The sequence below is a fragment of the Cervus canadensis genome, chromosome 1, assembly GCF_019320065.1.
Source record: "Cervus canadensis isolate Bull #8, Minnesota chromosome 1, ASM1932006v1, whole genome shotgun sequence".
Lineage (NCBI taxonomy): Eukaryota > Metazoa > Chordata > Mammalia > Artiodactyla > Cervidae > Cervus > Cervus canadensis.
The window spans coordinates 83,844,327-83,866,047 of record NC_057386.1 but is presented as its reverse complement, the minus strand read 5'-3'; positions in this window follow the sequence as shown (position 1 = coordinate 83,866,047).

Here is a 21,721-nt window from a genome sequence, read left to right as displayed (position 1 = left end):
TATCCTTCTTGACTCTGATTTCACATCATTCAAGGTAGCATGGAATAGTAAAAAATAATGGGTTGGCTTTGAATTCAACAGAATTGTTTGAAGAACAAATCTTGCCACACTGTAGGCAAAGGCAATGGGAAAGTTATATAACAGATCCTAGGAATCATATCTTTTCATTATTATTATTATAATAAATATCAATAACACTTTATAAGTAAAGAATTTTTTCAAGTAAGATACTCCACACTTGCCTCAGTGTTTGACTTGATAACAAAAAATATCTTCTTTTTGTACTTTGTAGAAGTGGTTTTGGGGAATAAAAAGAAATAATACTTTGAACATCCTGGCATAGATGATACTCATAAAGGTTAGCTTTTCTGCCTTAACATTACATAAATAGAAATCAGAGTTGTTTTTTTCACGGTTCACTACAAATTTGTATAGAGCGCTATATTCTACAATCAACATTCCCACTCCTATTCTTGATGCCCCAGCAACAAGAGCAACATTTACCCTGGTAAACATACCAGAGCATTTACTAGTAGAAAAATAGGTGGGAGTCCTTGTCTACTGGATGTATTTGGCAGAATGTGCCTAATCTGCCTAGGAAGTTTGTAAATAAACCTGAAATTTATGGATTTGGACAAAATACTGGCTGGAGAATATCAGATAGTTTTCTACATTATGGGATTTAATTGAAATTGTGCCACAACAGAAATTTTCTTTATCCTTAAACTATATCCCACACACATTTCTTAAATATTATATGTAAACCCAATCTAAAATTTATGTTCCAAGCAAAAGAGAAGACACATGTAATTGAATTGATGTTTTAGGACCTCTCTAAAAGATGACTGTTTGTGGTTTACTCTTGCCTATGTTCTTTGAATTACTAAATAGTTCTTTGAATTGTTATTAAATAATTATTATTATTAAATTATTATTTATGAGCCTGGCAGGCTGCAAGACAGTGGGTCAGAAACAGTTGGATACAACTGAAGCAACTTAGCATGCTCACATATATGTGTGTGTGTATATATATATATATATAATTTAAAAGAAAATATGTCCAGTTCTTTCCCTCTCTATAATCATGACAGTATGAAGAATTATCTTTATATGAAACCAGAGTTCTAACAAGTAGTGGACTTGTTAGTGGACTACTGATCCAGAGGTTGCAATGTTAAGTACTTTAAAAGTCAAGTTAGGGCCATGTAATGCCTGAAAATGTCTATGTGTGAGTGTGTGCCCAGGAGTGTAATGAAATCAGTGGTGAAGATTTTTAACATGTCCTAGATAGAAAAATAAGGGAAAATATGTATTTAATAGATACCAATAGCTAGAGTATCTGAGTTATGATCTAGTTCCAATTTGCTCTTTTTAGCTATGATAAAACCATAGTCTCAAAATCTGATCTTATCTCAGGTCACACTGATAGTTGTTGATGTTAGGCCAATATGTGGCTATGTCAACTCTCATGCCAGTACTCATCTTCTTGTATGTTTTTTTTTTTTTTAATGTAATTTTTTTTTTCTGAAAGAGGTCATAATTAGTAGACATCAAATGAAATGACAGCTAGAGAGTAAAACAATCAATATAGCTTGAAATTCAGATGTTATTTAGATAACAAAGCAAGTTAAGGTTTGTGGCTCCAGTGTATATGTTGCCTTGCTTACTGTGTTGTCATATCATGGAATTAAGCTATTTTATATTTTGTAATCTTTTTCATGCATAAAAAATATTATCAGAAAAACTTTGTGGAAAAGATGATCCAGTGAGAACAGAATGACACTTCTTGCTTTTCCTCAAAATAGACCAAAATGCCCTGAATGTAATTAAATATTGAAATATAATAACTGATGCAATGGAGACAAAATTACATATTTGTAGACAACATAAAGTACAACATATTTTATGATTGATTAGAACACACCTCAAGAGTTTCTATGGGAGATTAAAATGGCATTGGAATCTCTATAAATATGCAGTCTCCAATAATGTGGAATTTATTTTTGTTTCATTCAGTTTAAAAATAGTTTATCAAAATGTATAATGCATGAATATATTTTCCCCCTTAGTACCATGTAAAAAATTTCAGAGTTGTCTGATTCATTTTAACTTTTACACACTTTTTTCTAAGATTAATTTCACATCATTTAAGGTCTTAACTTATTTACTTTTCAGTCTGCATCTGCATCTCAGTTGCATTTCTTAAATAGGGTCTGGAATGACTATGTTACTGAATCCATTGTGGTATGGAGATTTTCAATTTTCAATAATGTAAAAATGCATTTCACACATATACCATTACTAATTTAATTAGAATAATTTATGTCAGTGTTCATTTTTCCCATTCATGACAAATAATTAATAGTTGCCTCGATTTATTATTACAATTCAAAATCATACTTTAAAAATCCACATGGAAAGACTAATGCATGCTTCAACACAGCTACAGCTGAGAGTAGATATTAAACTAAAATCCACTTCTGGTATATTTGCACCGTGAATATTTCATGAAAGCACTTGAAGGAAGATAGGAATGATCCCTCTGTGTCCTGGGCAAGATTGCTCTTCTCAGATAACACCACTATATACAGTATTTATTGGCTTTTATACAGATCAGGAAGGTTGCCAACAAGATGTTGTTATTCTGACTGAATAACTTCAGCTGCAATTGACTATATAATGACTGCTTGAGCAAATGTGACAATGTTCTTTGGAAAACACAATGTTGAAAGCATTTGAGAGATTTCATTTTTAAGGGAAAAATGTGTACCTCATTTTGCTTGGGTTTTCAGGCAATATACAAAAATTGAAAGTTAATATATGGCTTACATGGAAAAGTGAACCTACCAGAATCTAAAGGAGTCTATTTATATAGATTTATATTGAAGTATTATATTTTTTATAGAACTTTAATTATTTTCACGTGATTAATTTTATTTCATATTTATACTATATTAAACTATATTTACACTAGATGCCATAATAGAATTTATATTTTTGGAGCAGTTTTAAGTTCATAGCAGAACTTAGTGAAAACAGAGACTTCTCCATGTAGCCCCTGCCATCATACATGTACACTCTCCCATGATTAACCTCACCCACCAGGTACATTTGTGACAATTAATGACTCTACAAAGATAAATCAAAGTACAAAGTTCAACGTTACAGTTCACCCTTAGTGTTATATACTCCACAGGTTTGGGCAAATATTTACATAGTCTTAATCATAAGAATCAACACTGTAACTACATACATATGTCTAAGCGAATTCCCTACACATAGTAGCAATGCATGATGATTACAATCTGGAATTTTACACTGATAAAATTCACAGTATTTTATCCTGGTAAAGATTTCCTCATATATGCAAACTGCAACATTTTAATTCTGTATTTTTATTAAACAATGAGGAAATAGAGATAAATCCAATAACCATATAAAATTTCCTATATTTCTGATATAAAGTAACTTTTCAATAATTGAGTTTATCAAACTATCTCCCTTTTGTCATAATTAAGTTAACTGATCTTTCTCACTAACTTATTTTTCAAACCCTTTTCTTGTTTTGCTCAAGAAAATAGACTACATTCTGGAAAAAGCACATTAAGTCTTAAACATTAAGAAAAGTTTAATGAAGATTTTGAAGGCAAAGTAATCATATCATTTTAGAGTATATTGCAAGTATGAATTGTAAAATGTTTTTTATTATCTCAATGGTGATATTTTCCCCAGAGTCTTTCATATGTATTCAAGATATCTCAAATTGAAGAAAATATCCCTAAATTTATATTGTTGTAATGTAAAAAGCATAAATTTAAAAAATATGGGTTAAATAACCCACTTTGAAAGGTTGTGATAGAAATACTCATGAAATGTACAATAATAAAATTGTTTGGGCTTAATATATTATTCAAAGAAAATTTTTTATAAAAACTTCATTGTAGTTTGAGCTATCATGATGAAATTTAGAAAAGAACTTTGGAAAGCAAACTAACCGAGAAAGAATTAGAAATCCCCAATGCATAAAAAAATAAATATATTTTAGTGCTTTTTAAATTAAGAAATCAAGGAGATTTACATTAAGCATAATATTAGCAAAAAAATTATTCAGCTTGATGAAGGAAAATGTAAAGAAAATGGCAGTCAAAAGGACATTGCCCTGCTGAATTAAGGTGAGTGAGAATAAAATTTTAAATAAAATCTCTAGCAATTAAATAACTTTTCACAAATTGTTGAATGTCAAATGTCTCTAGGGTCTCAAATTGCTTAGTTCATACCAGGGTGAGTCAAATACACAATAATATGCATGCTTCCTTGATCAATTAGTTATTTAGAATTTATTCTTATAAGTAGAACCAAAGTGCTGGTTTACTTAAATACTTGAGGCAAACAACTGTGTTCTATCATGTATCTCTGGCTATGACTGAGTAGTAAATACAAAATGTGGGAGAATAAGAAGAAATATGAGTACATTTTTGGTAGGAATCTTATTTTCTAAACTACCCTTTATTAGAACGAGTCTACAAAATTCTCACACGAGTTAATTTTCAGATGTGTTTTAGCTTTCAGTTTTAAACTCAGAAAATTTTTGAAAATATGGAACTATATTAGTGAATAGCCGATTGCCCTGTGGTGTGTTTTCGCTTTTCCTTTTTCGATATCATGTAAAAATTAAGAGGTATTTTTATTTTTTATCTTTGATTTGTTTCTTTTTAATTTTTATTATTATTTTTAATTGGAGGATAATTGCTTTACAATGTTGTGATCTCTGCCATACATCAACGTGAATCAGTTGTATATATATATATATATATGTATGTATATGTATATGTACATATATATATATATATACACCCCTCCCTCTAAGAGGTATTTCTGTAAGAGCAGGATTGTTTCACAGCTGCATTTCCCCAGTTCTCCATCTGGCCCCTTCCACTTTTCTACAGCATCTGGCCTCTTTCAGTCTTCCCTCTCAGTCACTTCACCCTCCAAGTAAGGTCTTGGGTGACATGTCTAAGGCAGGTCCTTCATCAGTAAAGCAAAAGTAGATGTTTTTCTAGAACTCTGTAGCTTTTTCAATGATCCAGCAGATGCTGGCAATTTTTTGGAGAAGCTGATTGTTTAAAGGCCTGTAGAAACAATCTAATTAGCAAATGTATGTATTTATTTTGAGAAAGTAAGTGCCAAATATTAGCCATTTTAAAGGGAGTTATGTGACCCCATAATTTTTATACCTGTATAATTTTTGATGAATTACCAGAAAGTGGCATTGTGGTAACACTATTGTGAACTTGAACTTTTAAAGTAATGTTTTGTGAGAACTGTGTTCTCCAAAGAGCACAGGAAAAATTCAAAGTAATCAAAAGTATTAGATATATAATATTTTAAACTATTTTTAAGGTAGCTCAAATTTAAAGACTAAAAATAGTTCTGTAATTTCACTCATTCTTTAAAAATGAAAGCATTAAAATTTAGAGGACAAAATATTTGTGCAATTATTGTAGAAAGAGTGTGAATCTGATAGTTTATTAGAAGCTCATATAACCTGTGTTAAATATTATTTCATATACTGTCACATATTTAACAAAGATAATTATATACATGCACAATTACTTAAATGTGTGTATATCGAAATATATTCACATTTTATGATTGCTAAATCCTTATTAATAACCAAAGAAAATGGACATTTCTTTACATATTTCATGAGTTAATGAAATAATGGATTTCCTTGGTGGCTCAGATGGTAAACAATCTGTCTGCAATGCAGGAGACCCAGGTTCAGTCCCTGGGTTGGGAAGATCCCCTGAAGAAGGGAATGGTTACCCACTCCAGTATTCTTGCCTGGAGAATTCCATGGACAGAGGAGCCTGGTGGGCTACAGTATATGGGATTGGAAAGAGTCAGACACAACTGATTGACTAACACTCAATGAAGTGACAAATACCAAATCTAATCAAAGTTTTTTTATTCAATTTACAATCTGCTGCATTCTACAATCCTTTGTGAAGAAAGATAAAGATAATGAGTTTCAGATTGAAATGGGTTTTCAATAGGAAGACTAGTCTGGCACTATTAGAAAAAGGGATTTATATTTTGCAAATACGTTGGTTTTTACAACTGGTATCTCATGATAGGCACATTCAATCAGTCAACTCCTATGTTAACTGAGTCACTAAAGCATAAATTAAACAAGCATTTAAACTTTTGAGTTTAAAATAACTGGGAAATACATTAAGTACATATTATCCTTATTTTCTTTAGTAATAAAATTATACAACAAACTAGTTTGGGTAAAAACACAAACAAAAATAATGAGTAATATAGCATAAGCAATAATGTTATTGAAGACATTCTATGCAAAGATAAGTGTCATGTTACAGTTATCTGGATGATTACAAAGTAGGCTTAACATTTAATATTGAATATTGGTATGTCTCAAAATTAATGTTGGTAACATTTCCTGAAAATCTAATTATTGTTGTAGCAGTTCTTAAAATTATATAAAACTCTTGTCACATTAAGTTTAGTATCACTGTTGATGCTAGTTTCCAATGAATTTTATTCAACCACTGTTTACACAGTGACAGTCTTTTTCAATTCATGTTTGAGTTTTCTAAATTTTGGTCATTTGTCCCTCCGCTGACAGTGTTACTTCAGTGGATTTAGAGGTTTCTCTTCATTGTACTCTTTCCCTCAAATGTTTTGTCTCTCAAAAGTTTTTCCCAGTGGTGTTTGTTGAATCAGATGTCATTTTAAAGTTCATAAATCGTCCTTAAGGTGTACTGTGATTAAACAGTGCATTATTAAAGTGCATAGTGCATAGTTAAAGTAACAGATCTCATATATCTCTTTATTGATCTCTTTTTCATACTTCATTTTTAAATTTCTTTACCCTATCATGTATATTCCCAATTTTTCTATCCACAAAGTGTTTTCTGTCCTCAAAATGTTTTCTTCATCAGGATATATGAATTAGATTTTTTTTCCTAGTAGGTTCTGATAAATATATTTAGAATAAAGCTGAATATTTGCTAACTTCTGGTGATTTCTTGATCTAGATGATGTACTAATTATGCCTTTACCTTTAGGCACAAAATCTTAAGAGTTAGTTCATAATAAAAAGTTAAGCCAATGTGCCAGGTGGCACCAATGGTAAGGAATCCATCTGCTGATGCAGGAGATGCAAGAGACTTGGGTTCAATCCCTGGTACTGGCTAGATCCTCTGGAGTAGGAAATGGCAACCCACTCTAGTGTTCTTGTTGGGAAATTCCATAATAAAAGTTAATTCATAAATTTTAATTTATTTGCCAAAGATTTAAATAGCAACTGCCTATATTCCAAACTTAGGCTAAGTATTGTATTGGGTTGGCCAAAAAGTTTGTTTGGGCCAGTGAACTTTTTGGTCAAACCAATATATATAAATATACACAGCCTAAATATTGACTCTCTTCAAAAAGCAGTCTGTTGAGTGGAAAAAATTAAACTTTCAGAACACTTATATATAGTATATTATGTGAGCACCTAGAACCCAGACTTTTGGAATATGTAAAGGAGAATTGTTTTAAAAAGATCAGGATAATAGCTTTAGGAATCATATTTTCACAATGGTTAGGTGGAAACTTGAATGTGATTGAAATTACCATTCACAGAGATTAAAGCATAGCAAACATTAAAAAGCCTGAGCTCTGGTAGGAAGCAAACACTGATTTAAATTTTATTGTCAGTCCATTCTGTGAGTAGTAAGTCCATTTTGAGATTTTCTCAACCTCATGGCCCTTTCATGTACTCACAGCAGATTATCAGAAGTGACCTGCCAGGCAATCCATAGGGTAGCAAATGACTTATTTGTGCTGTATTGAAAAATCCTGGCCAAACAAAGATAATGAAAAACTTCAATGAGAAGAAAGAGCTCTGCTTCTTCCCAAGTGTCAACATGAAATTCAAAAGAAAGTGAGTTGCTCTTGATGTTTTAGTTGCTGCTATGTTTTGATACAGTGTGGGGTTTGGAAAGGACTTCCCAGGTGGCACAGTTGTAAAGAATTGGCCTGCCAGTGCAGGAGATGCAAGAGACATGGGTTTGATCCCTGGTTTGGGAAGATCCCTTGTAATAGGAAATGGCACCCACTTCAATATTCTTGCCTGGAAAATTCCATGGACAAAGGAGCCCGACAGGCTATATGGGGTCGCAAAGAGTCAGACATGGATTGAGCGTGCACACCCAGGGCATGGAAATGCAGATAGAAAGATTCATATAGATGAAGTCTCTAGTAGAAATTCAAGAATTATTTGTTGTGATTGTTAGAGTTTATTATGTTTATTATTCTTAATACTATTATATTTAGTAGGGAAATGGGCTTCCCTGGTGGCTCACTGCTAAAAAAATCTGCCTGCCAATGTAGGAGACACAGATTTGATCCCTCTGTCAAGAAGATCCCCTAGATGGAAATGGCAACCCACGCCACTATTCTTGCCTGAGAGGAATTTGGTGGGCTATAGTCCATGGGGTCACAAAACAGTTGGACATTACTTAGCAACTAAACAGCAACAAATACAGTTAAAATAATAATCGATTCTATAGAGCTGTTTTGAATCAAATAAATTTCCAGTTCCAATCTCCATATGACCCAGTATTTATTGTATTAGTGTCTCCTCTCAGACATGATGGTGCTCACATGCCACTTCCCATTAGGTGTGATTTCTGGCTACTTTTAATAGTTAGTGAAATTTAGTCTTGTCAAAGAACTTCTTGTTTTCCATTTCTAAAATGTGTATCAGTAAAATAAACATCCCTTCATCCTTTATTAGCTGAGCAGCCAGAAATGCCTAGTGAACACGGTAAAGGGCTTGGTGAAAAGAATGAGGATTCAAAATGATTATTGAGAGAATATTGAAGACATACATAAATTGAGAATATATAAATAAATTATTAGATAATGCTATTTTAGTCTGTATCTAGTTCTACAAAATGTATTCTTAACTATTGAAAGAAATTATGATTTTGCTTATTTAATAATGATTTATGTATATTTATGATATGTAGCAAAACTAATTTCAAGAGAAGAGAATCATGGCTTGACCACCTTCCTGTGTGATAGTCAACATGAGATCTTTTACTGTGTTTCAGTAATTTATTGCTATTACTGTTTAAATCTCTGGAAAATTATTTTATATATAAACTAATATAGTCACTGCTTGTTTATAATACAGAACCAAATTGAAAAGTGATTCTCACTGTGTATATAACCAAAGCAAATTTCCTCTGGACTTTTAAAAGTTAATGGGTAGGAATAAGAAAGTTTTTATTAAGCGTACATCATACGTGTACTGTCAAAGTGAGGCTATGTAATACTGATTTAACAAATATTTATGAAAATGTATACTACTTCAGACACTATCGTTGGCTATTGGAATTGTAGTAATACTATTGTATTATCCACTGGTTTGCCAATCTCAAATAACAAAAATAATATATAGGCAATAAGTAGACGTTCTCCAACTGCAGATGCTGGTATGCTGATGCTCTGATATAATCAGAATATTTATACAGTCTAGATTCATAGCTTTAACACATTTCATGTTTAAACACTACCGTAAAGTAATAGTTTTACTTTTTTTTTCCCTTTGTTATGTTTTTTCTGCTTAAAAAGAAAAGAAAAGAAATCTGATTCTCTAAGCTTGCTCATTGATTAGCTTTAGGAAAAATGAGTTTTCTGGTTTTAGGGCAAAGCAGAAGACTCATTTGTTAAATTAGGCATTTACCTAATGGATATAGGAGGATCAGCAAGATTAAGGTCATGGATCTTTTCTGTTGTCAGATAATGTGTTAAACAAAATCAAAGGGATGATAAACAAGGGTAATTGTAGAGAAAAGCATTCCCTTAGGGTTCAATCAAGAAAACTTCTAAAATGTAAATTTTCAGAGTAAACACAAAATATTCTCTAAGGTAGACAATAAGGGCAAAGGAGAATTATTTTCAAGGATTAAAATATCTTCAATATTTTTAAGAAAATGGTAAATATTATTTATGATAGAATTTTGATCTATGAACACATTTACAGATGATTAGAAAGCTATTTTGGAAAAAAACAATCAACTTTTATGACAAACAAAGTAATATCGGTTTTATTAAGACAAATCAAAATGGCATATTAGTATACAGATATAGAAAAAGTGCAAATTAACAGAACTTAATAAATTTAGAAAGGTGGAAGAAGTAACATAATTCAATCAGATGAAAAACAGATTTGAATTATTTTGTCTTTAAAAACACACAGGTAAGCATACAAAAGAATCCTTAAATCCTTGCCTAAGTAAAAAACAGAAAGGGTGAAGAAGTGTAAGAACTAGTAATGATACAAAAAAAAATCATTGCATTTTTTATAGATAATTAGATCAGTATAAAAACACTAAATCAGAACATACAATATTTTCTGGAGAAAAATTATTTTACTAAGAAATTCTAGGTTCAAAATCTAAAGTTAAAATTTCAAGCAATAAACAAAGATAGACTAAGATTAAAAAGACAAATAAATATTGGAATTTTATGCAGTGAATAAGTATAATTTGATATAACAAAAATTGGGGGGGGGTTAGACCAGAAACATATTATTATAGTTTAGTAAATCCTATTATAAAAACAGCAAATAAGCTTGTTAATTGTGCCACTTTATTTCTAGACTATAAAGTTGAAATCAAAGGAGGGCAGATAAAAATATTTTTAGAGTAGTTTATAAAGTTGAAAAACTAATCATTAGATTTAGAATTTAAGGTTGGGAGTGTTATTTTTACTTGCCTTTTATTTTTTGCTCGATTACTCTGCAGTTACTTTTTATATATTCTGTAGTTTTTCCGTTCCCAAACTGACATTAAAAACTAAGATGTAGTCCCTTACATCAACAAGGCACAAAAATCTGCATTGAATAATATATACTTGATAAACCAGTATTATTTTAATGAGGTTTAATATTATTATTGATCTCTGGTTCCCTGATTCCAATTAAACCTCATTAACATAATCAGGAACCAGAGATCAAATTGCCAACATCTGTTGGATCATCAAAAAAGCAAGAGAGTTCCAGGAAAACATCTACTTCTGCTTTATTGACCATGACAAAGCCTTGATTGTGTGGATCACAACAAACTGTGGAAAATTCTTAAAGAGATGGAATACCAGACCATGTGACCTGCCTCCTAGGTAATATGCATGCAAGTCAAGAAGCAACCATTAGAACTTAACATGGATGACAGACTGGTTCCAAATCAGGAAAGGAGTACATCAAGCCTGTGTATTGTCACCCTGCTTATTTAACTTATATGCAGAATACATCATGTGAAATGCCAAGATCAATGAAGCACACAGTGGAATCAAGATTGCTGGGAGAAATATCAATAACCTCAGACATGCAGATGACACCACCATTATGGCAGAAAGCGAAGAGGAACTAAAGAGCCTCTTGATGAAAGTGAAAGAGGAGAGTGAAAAAGTTGGCCTAAAGCTTAACATTCAGAAAACAAAGATCATGGCATCTGGTCCCATCACTTCATGGAAAATAGATGGGGAAATAGTGGAAACAGTGTCAGACTTTATTTTTTGGGGGCTCCAGCATCACTGCAGATGGTGATTGCAGCCATGAAATTAAAAGACACTTACTCTTTGGAGGGAAAGTTATGACCAACCTAGATAGCATATTAAAAAGCAGAGACATTACTTTGCCAACAAAGGTCCGTCTAGTCAAGGGTATAGTTTTTCTAGTGGTCATGTATGGATGTGAGAGTTGGACTATAAAGAAAGCTGAGCGCCGAAGAATTGATGCTTTTTGACTGTGGTGTTGGGAAAAACTCTTGAGATTCCCTTGGATTGCAAGGAGATCCAACCAGTCCATCCTAAAGGAGATCAGTCCTGGGTGTTTACTGGAAGGACTGATGTTGAAGCTGAAACTCCATTACTTTGGCCACCTCATGCGAAGAGCTGACTCATTTGAAAAGACCCTGATGCTGGGAAAGATTGAGTGCAGGAGGAGAAGGGGACAACAGATGAGATGGTTGGATGGCATCACCGACTCAGCGGACATGGGTTTGGGTGGACTATGGGAGTTGGTGATGAACAGGGAGGCCTGGCGTGCTGCAGTTCATGGGGTCACAAAGAGTTGGACATGACTGAGTGACTGAACTGAACTGAAAGAGATTAAATGTCTGGGCATACTTGAACATGATTTTCACCATAATACTTTGTAATAAGATATTTTTAAAATACTTCTATAGTATATCATCAACCCTATATTTGTTGTGACTTTTAAAATGCTAATTTTTAAGGTAAAATTTTGTTTAACATGAAGTTTATTTATTGTGTAGCGTATTATTTTTTTCTTAATGCTTATACATCATAAAATGAATTAGGGAAAAGAATGAGGGAGAAAATACTTCTGCATGTTTTTTCCAAATTACCATTATAGTGTGGTTTTTTTCCTAGTCTATTTCTTTAATTACATCTGAATGCCCTTGGGTTCTTGAAGATCTTTAGCAATCACAGTTCATTATGGTGACAGTTTTTATCTTGTGTTGATCATCAGATAATTTTGGCTGTGATGGTATATTGCCCTTCAGTAATGTTTGCACAAAATTTTATAAATATTAAAAAAACAGAAAATTCTTATATTTTGTACTTGGTTGGAGAGGTTGACACTATTTCTTCATATTCTTATACTCTTCAAAATCCAAGACTATTACATTAAATTTGTTCATATCCAAATTTCACAAATGCTCAACTAATCATAGGTTTCAAACCTCTGTTTAGTAATAAAGTGATCAGAAATCCTGTTCATCGGTTTTATTTGTAAATAGAAGAAGAACCTCCAAAATTGCAATTATCTACCCTTTTAGTCTCCAAATTAGAGGAGTTCCTCTACCAACTAATTTTTTATTCATTTGCTTTCTCTGGGAGCTAAAGTGATCTTATATTTGAAAAGGTGTGTATTATAGGAAAAGAAGCTAAATATTAATAATTTTCTAGCATATAAAAGGACAATGTCAAAAATCTATGTAGATCCAATTTCTAAATGATAAGTAAGTGAAATGAATGCTTACAAAATCTTTGGTTTCTGTTATCACTTAATTTCCATCAATTAAAAAATTTGGTTTCTGTTGACTTTTATTTATCATGAAGTGAAATAAGAAAAGTCTGTCTTTCTATAGCTTTAAGAGACCATGGAGAGTTAATTTTTTCATGTAAATTTTAAAAATGAGAGGGTCTTAAAAGTTATTTATTACTGGATGTAGGTGTTGGTCAACAACAAAGAATAGGTGGTGATGGTTTAGTGGCTAAATCACGTTCAGCTCTTTTGTGACCTGTGGACTGTAGCCCGCCAGGCTCTTTTGTCCATGAAATTTCCCAGGCAAGAGTATTAGAGTGGTTTGCTATTTCCTTCTCCAGCAGATCTTCCTGACCCAGGGATCTAACCCAAGTTTCCTGCATCTCAAGCAGATTCTTTACTGCTAAGCCACCAGGGAAGCCTATCTTCTATTGGATACAGACTTTCTATGTATGTTATTTAGTCAACCAGTTAAGTGGTACATAAATTAGTACAGAATTGGTATAATCATTAAACTAACATGTCCTTTCTTAATGTATCCAATAACAGTAATGGTCTATATTATAAACTCAGCTTTAAAAACTCCTTTTTATTAAAAGAGTTTAAAGAACACAACTCATGAAGGGTGCATCTGAGATTCCAACAAATGTTTGTCTGATTTTAAAAATCATAAAATCACAGTGTTATCCCACTATATCATACTGCCTTTGGCAATGTATTTTCCACTTGAATACTGATAGGCAACAAATTTGGACAGTCTCATTGGTTCACTTTCTTTCTCTGGCAGCTGAACAGAGAATTGATTCAGAAGGTCCTAGTTAGCTAAAGAGGGTGACACCAACCACCAGGCTTCAGACGCTCCCCTTCTCTAACAAAGCACTCCATAGCCAGGAGTTTTCATCACTACATGATCACAGAGTTCTCTGTTTCCTTTCTTGCAGATAGATGTATAAAGCCTTACTGGGATGGGAATGAGAATTAGCCAAAAATAATAAGCCTGGCTCCTTTTATGAGCCAGCTCAAGTTATGCCTAGCTGGAAATAATGAGACAACGACTTGTCTCTACTACTTCTCTGCTTGTATGTTTTCCCCAGTTGGACACTTTGTCATGTGGCATTAGCAATATATGTTTTGGACTCATTTGACTATCATAAATTTAGGCACATGTCTCAAATGCAATGCATGTTAACTTTCTCATGTGTATTTTAGATACAGTGTATGGTAGTGTTCAATAAGAATGATAAAATCTATGAGAATAGATATGCTTACATAGATATCATACTCGTAATTTATTTTTTCATTTACTTCCCACATTTTTATCACTGGATTCCTATGGCCATATAAAGGTAAAATGCATCATTTCTGTCTTCACAAGGTTTGCAATCTAGTAAACACACAATATGTACAAATAAAGTAATTTAGTCACAATAATGGAGATAGAAGATGATGGAAATTGGTAGCATCATTGAACATTCATCTTAAGCAGACTATTTTCCTCCTAGATTTCTAGTTTTCAACTGGCTGGATAATAGAGTCCCTGAGACTATGGATCATGAGAGAGAAAGCATGACTGGAATAGACTAGAGGTGGGAGGGGGTGACCAGTTAATCTTTTATATAACTTTAAGTGACTCTGGACCACTTGAAAATGACTGGCATGACTGCATTGTACAGTTGTAGAGGTTATACAGTTGTTTGGAGATATTAGGGTATAAGTAGCATATTTGAAGCTATGTGTATATAGGAAATTGTCCTGGTAGAGAAAAAGCATATGAATATTTCAGGGATAAACTAAGGAAAGTCCTAAAAGAACTAACATGTACGGCCTGACTGTCATATATCAAAAGAGGAAAGTTTCAATAAAGCAAGATTGGTTAGCTATGTTAAGTTCCCCAGGGAGGTCAGTCAAAAGATAAACTGAAATTTGCACATAGTTTTAATAATGTGCATCATGTATTCCACTTTTTTTCATGGTTTTCTGGTTTTTTGTTTGTTTTTGCTTTCCACTAGGATTTATAGGAATATCAGGCCAGTCCAGTGGCTGAAGAAGAGTGTAATATCTGTTGTCTCTTTTCATAGTTAAGGGAGAGAATGAGCATGTATCAGAAACCATGAGCTGAAAGTAAACCAATATTAAGCGCAGAGGGAACAGTCAAATATGAGGATGCCATGACAAAACTCTGATCTCTTTGTAAATATAGGATTCAGTGATACCTATGAAACCCTAGTAAGATTCTTTTTTAAAAAACTTCAGAAATCAACAAATAATAAGCATGAAAAGAAGCAAAGCCTCTTTCAAAATTCATCAGATGACAGATAGGAATCATAGCAGTTTTTAATGAAATATTGACATGTTTGTGTCTATGTGTTGGGTAAATGACTAAGAAGTGAGATTCACTGAGAAAGAAACAGAGAGAGAGAGGGAGGGAAGAAGGGTTGGCTAGAGAGAAAGAGTTTGATTTAACCAATTGGCTCATGCAGTTTTGGGGGCTGCTAAGTTTATAGGGCAGGCCAACAGGCAAGATACTCAGGCAAGATTTCTGTTAACAGTTTTGAGGCAGATTTTCTTCTTCTTTGTGAAAACTCAGTTTTTGTCTTTAAGGCCTTCAACTGACTGAATTAAATCCACTGACTGTAATGAGGATAACTTCCTTTCATTTAAGTCAACTGATTCCAAATAATCACATCTGCGAAATATCTTCAGAGCAACATCTAGTGTTTAATTGGTGACCATAGTCCAGCCAAGTTGACACACGAGACTGTTACACTGAGCTTTTGGTTTTGCTGTTTCATAAATGAAGATCTTGAGCAAGATATCAGCAAGTCTAGGTGTTAATTATATCATCAATAAAGTAAATATGGAATAGAACTTTCCTCATGGGAATACCTTAATTGTCTATATACATAAGGACTTAAATGCTTAAACCAGAATAAGTAATCAGTGTTGTTCACCTTTACAACTGAAACCATGTTTCCTAAACTAGAACACTGCCCCAAGTAGAGTCATTGTACATGTCTCTTTGAAACTGGCTATGGCCAAAGGGATAATTAGACACATTAGTGTTTAAATATTTTCAATATTAATCCAAAAAAATGAGAATAACCATTTAGTATATGAAATGCCAAAAATTATAGCAAGGCAAAAGAAAGCAGAAAATAAGAACAAAAGCAGAAATTGATGAATTTGACAAGAATGCATAAGAACTGATAAATCTAGTAGCTGCCTTTCCAAAAAAAGAATAAAATTGTAATGTGTTCATTGTTATTAATTATAGGAAATAGAAATACACAGAAACAAAAATGATGAAAAAGTTGAATATACAGAAGAGAGTGATAAACATTAAAGCTATACATAACTCTATGGTGATAAAATATTCAAATATAATGAAATGGATGTTTTACAAGCAATGCCTAATTTGTCATAATTGTCAAAAAAAAAAGAGGAGGAAAACCCAAAACTTCCAATAACCATAAGAGAAACTAAAGCGCATTCAACATAAAATAAATTAGTATCAAAAATATGCTGAACTCATGGTGCTGTCTCTTCAAAAGACTATTTATAACTCCATTAAAATGTGATTCTCTATTTCCTTAATGATGAAGGAGACATGTGCCTCACACATAATCAATAAATTAGCTGGCTCTGAGAACCAATGTGATTATGAAATTGTCAACAGAGAAAGGTTAAAGGTCTTGATGAGCAGAAATGTTTGATTTGCTTCCTTTACTTTCTGTTGATTTATGTCCCTTAGATGCCATGTAGGTAAAAGGCATACTCATTTTTTAAATGCTTACTAATATTGCTCCATTTTGGTAATTGACAAATGCTCTCAGTAATTTTGTGGTTCATTCAGTCATGAACTCCAGTACAATGCTTTTTAGAGCAAATTACTCTAATAGAAATTTTAATAGCTCAACCATTACTTTTAATGGCCATTAAGGTTTGGAATTTTGTCAACAAACTTATCAAGTATACTCAACAATAATATATAATCAATAAATTCAAGTAGATATTTAGTAAGCCTTTTCTTTACTAAAACATAATTTTTTAACTTTTCATGTGAATTGTCTCTAAATGTATCTAGTTAAAAGATATTTAAATGTTTGAATTTCAATTTTTTAAAATATAATAAAATAAATTAAAAGATTTCTGTAAAATGTGGTCTTTAAAACTTTTACAAAAAGACTTGTAAGGCAGTTAAAAGCTACTTCCTGTAAGAAGTAGTATTTATCCACATATAGGAAATTATATAAATAAATCTTTATGAAATATATCTTTTTGAATTTCCTAAAACAAGATACTCAATGTCAAACTCAGTCCACATTATTATAATAAAAATATGTTTTATTAAGTGGATTTTAAATCAACAACTCTGATAAAAATCAACAAAAATGTAGTGTTATATCCTGGTAATTTATTTAATGATGACATGTTAACAATCTTCATTCTAATCAATGCATATGTAAATAGCATGTATTTTTACACGATAGGCTTTTCTTATACACTACCCAAAGTGAAATCACTTTTGTAATTTGAATCCCCATATTCACTGTGTGCAGTTAAATAGAACATTCTCTTTGATCACTCAGAGCCCTTAGAAGGAAGTAGCCAAGCTGATACTGATTTTAGATGTCTAGTACCCAAAATAGCGCAATAATCAATTTCTTGTTTTTTTAAGCCACCAGTTAGTAGTACATTGACATGACCACTCTAAGAAACTAAAAACAGTTACTATCATTCAGGTATATATATTATGGAAACATGTGATATGCACCATCTTCTAGGAATATCTCCTTTATGAACTCTAGTTAACTATTTTTTTAAGGAAAAATTTCCCTCTGTACTTTTGGTCTCATAGCCTTGACAACTCAAGAGCTGCCCTGACTATGTTTTAGTTGCTCAAATTATTTTTATTAGATGAATCATTGTTTATGAGTATATCTAAACATATAATGTATATAAAAGTTATCTGAGATATCTCTTGGTTTCATAAAGACTTCTGGGAACCCTGATTAAATATAAATATATTATGAACAGCTATGTATTTATATACATACTTAGTTTAGATCTTCTAAATTATTAAGAAATTATGTCAATCAAATTACTAAAATTATTGGAGAATTCTGGAATTTAACAATCCCAAATTCTCTAATTAAACTGAGATAATGTGATTATGTTATTTGAACCTATTTAACACAGTCAAGCTTCAAAATAGAGTCCATTTAATGTTTATTTTGTATTTTTATATTTTATTTTATATTTTATATTTCCTTATTTTTATCAATGAATGGAGAAGTTTTTCTTCATCAGATATTTATGCATAAATTATTCATGGACTTTATTACTTCTTTTCATTATTAATTTGTGCTGAACAAATAGATGCTCATATTTTTAGCTGAAAGACTAAATTATGCAAATATTACCATTCCTGTGATTCAGCATATCAATTGATATGAGAAATGATTCACTGGAACTTTCTGCTTGATTGCTTCTCTGTGTTTGTTGAATTTACTATTCTAAGGACAATATTTGTAATTCAGTTTTCTGTTTGAGTAGATACAAGATACGATTATGCCTAGTTTCAATACTGGGATGTTTCTCTCTGTGACTTTGTAGCGATGTGTAACAGCATGTCATGATCCTGCCACTTCATGGACTACTACTACCACATCAGCCAAATGCTCTGGTAGTTCAAGACAAGTCCAGAATATTAGGAGCTATTAAGATCAAGGTGCCTTTCTGGTATCAACAGGTGTTTTCTGTCCAATGTGTCTATACGTGGGCATAGATATTCAAGCAATGGGTCCCTTTTGAAATCTGTGACTCCATCACATTAACAGCACTTCCAAATGAGGTAGTCCTGCCCAGTGTTCTAGCTTTTTCTATAACCCTTGACCCTCCAAATTAGAGAATTGCAGTTTTTTTTGCATTTCCGTATTAGTTCTTAATATATTACAGCTTCCTTGTTAATGAGTATATTTTCAGTATGTCTAACAGGAATTTATGTTGTATGGTACCATAGTCAGGCTTCTTCTGATGGATATTCTCAATAGTGTTTTTTATATACCTTTGGTCATTTTTATTTTTGTGTGTGTGTGGGGGTACACTTGTGTTTTCGAGGTGAGTGGTGTCAAACACCTGTAAACAGATCACTCTCTTTTCAAGTTATAGAAGTGGAATTTTCATCTGGACACCTGAAAAAATTCTATGAAACTATGAAAAATACGCCCATGTCTAAGCATGGAGAAATGCCCCTGATATAAATTAAACAGTAAAAGTCTATAAATTGTATTATACCATACTTACAACTAAGCACAATATACAGAGGGAAAAATAGAAGCATATGTTAACAGTGCTGTTAGAATGACAAAAATATCTTTCATTTCTTTCCACACTTTCTGTATATTATTTACTGATTTTTCAACAAAACTGGAGTGTGAACAAGTAAAATATGTTATCACTATGCCTAATAATATTGAATACTTATTATTTACTAAGTGATATATCAGGCATTTTATCTAAATTTTGAAAGTTAGGCATACTAAAAATTCATGAAAGTAGATATGACCTGCTTTTCTTCAGTGAGGTCACTGAGACTTCAAGCTGTTAAGTGATATCTGAAAGTTATGTAGCTGTTAATAGACAAAACTTGTATTCAAATTTAGAGTTTTAGGGCTTTGTGATTCTTTATCATTCTGTAAAACAACAGTGCCACTCAAAAATTCAGGTTTCTACTTTTCATCAAGATATATGTACAGACATAAGTGAAAAGAACTGGTTTTTAAGCTAAAATACATTACTGGTTTTACAATAATGTGTTTTAACTTGGTTTCTTAATGATATTGCTTCTTGGTGATATGTGAAATTAGAAATACTTGTTTTTTTTTCAGTGACAGAGCACACAGGAGCCAAAACATAAAAAGAATGTTGTTCTAACATTGATATTTATTTAATAATATTGTTTTATTCTTGTTCTTTTATCAAGCTGATATTACTGAACTTGATATAATGAAAGTACACAGCTACTAATAGTTACATGCATTTCAAGCACTTCAATAATAAAATATTCTTTACTAGAAATATCTAGGATATTTAGAATAGAATAGATATTTAGAACATTTAGAATAGAAAAGAGAAACCAGAGCATACTTCCAAATTAAGTGAAAGCTACTAAAAATATGTGAGATACATTTATTAAATGTGAGAATAATTAAAAGAACTATATAATTTGAAACAGAGTTAAGAAAGCCAATCTGAACACATACTTGTGGAACATGTTTTTCATCTACTGAGCATTAAAGTAAAATCTAGTTACCTCTATAACAAGACCATGTGTATTTGCTTTTGAATTACTATCTGATCAACTTGGTATTTTTTGATGCTAATTAGATGCACCAACATTTACCCTTTCTGGCCTTAAACAAAACAGAAGACTCACGAGGATGAAATACAAATTTTGCAAATGTTAAAGGAATAAAGCATCTGCAAGATATTTTACATAAGCATCATAGAATATATCCCAAAAGGCATTGCTTGAAACTACGAAAAGGTTTGTTATTCATATCAAAATGAATAGCATACGGTACATTTGGGAGATCAAAACATATTGCCTTCTAATTCTTCTTATATGTCCTGGATTTTCATGTGAAATGGAAATACAGTTTTCATAGGTCAGCTGCTATTTTGGATCAAGCATAATATTTCTATTTATAACATGATATATTTACTTCACAAATCAAAGAGGTTAATTATCTTATGAAAGTTAGCATAAGATTGTAAATGAGATGGAAGGTCAAGTCTTACAAATACCAGAACAAAGTCCCTTTTATTAAATTATACCTTCTCTTATCTAAATAGAGGCTGCTTCATATAGGTATAAAGGTAACTATCCAAAACTGTTGTGAACTTGTGTAACTGTAAACACACCATTTCCACAAAGGATATATAAATTCCAAGTAAAATTTACTTTATTTTATTTCACTTTATTATTTTATTAAAGTGTAGGTCAGGGTCTATTAATTTCTAACTAAAAGCAGTCATTTTTTGTTAGTTAGAAAAAAAAAGCATTTTGCTGTATACACAAAAGTCACTTCAAGATAGGATTACTTCTGTTACTTATATTTTTAGTATTTTAACATAATGGTACCATATTAGCATGGCATTTTAATATGTATTTCTAGTTAGAAAATACAGCTCACGAGAGCTGCCATTTAATGGATACAGTCTACAAACCTAGACAGCATGTTAAAAAGCAGAGACATGACTTTGCTGACAAAGGTCCATCTGGTCAAGGCTATGGTTTTTCCAGTGGTCATGTATGGATGTGAGAGTTGGACTATAAAGAAAACTGAGCACCAAAGAGTTGATGTTTTTGAACTGTGGTGTTGGAGAAGATTCTTGAGAGTCACTTGGACTGCAAGGAGATCCAACCAGTCCATCCTAAAGGAGATCAGTCCTGAGTGTTCATTGAAAGGACTGATGCTGAAGCTGAAGCGCCAGTACTTTGGCCACCTCATGCGAAGAGCCACTGTTGTTCCCTCAGTAGTGACCAACTCTTTGTGACCCCATGGACCCCATGGACTTCAGCATGTCAGGCTTCTCTGTCCTTTGCCATCTTCCAGAGTTTGC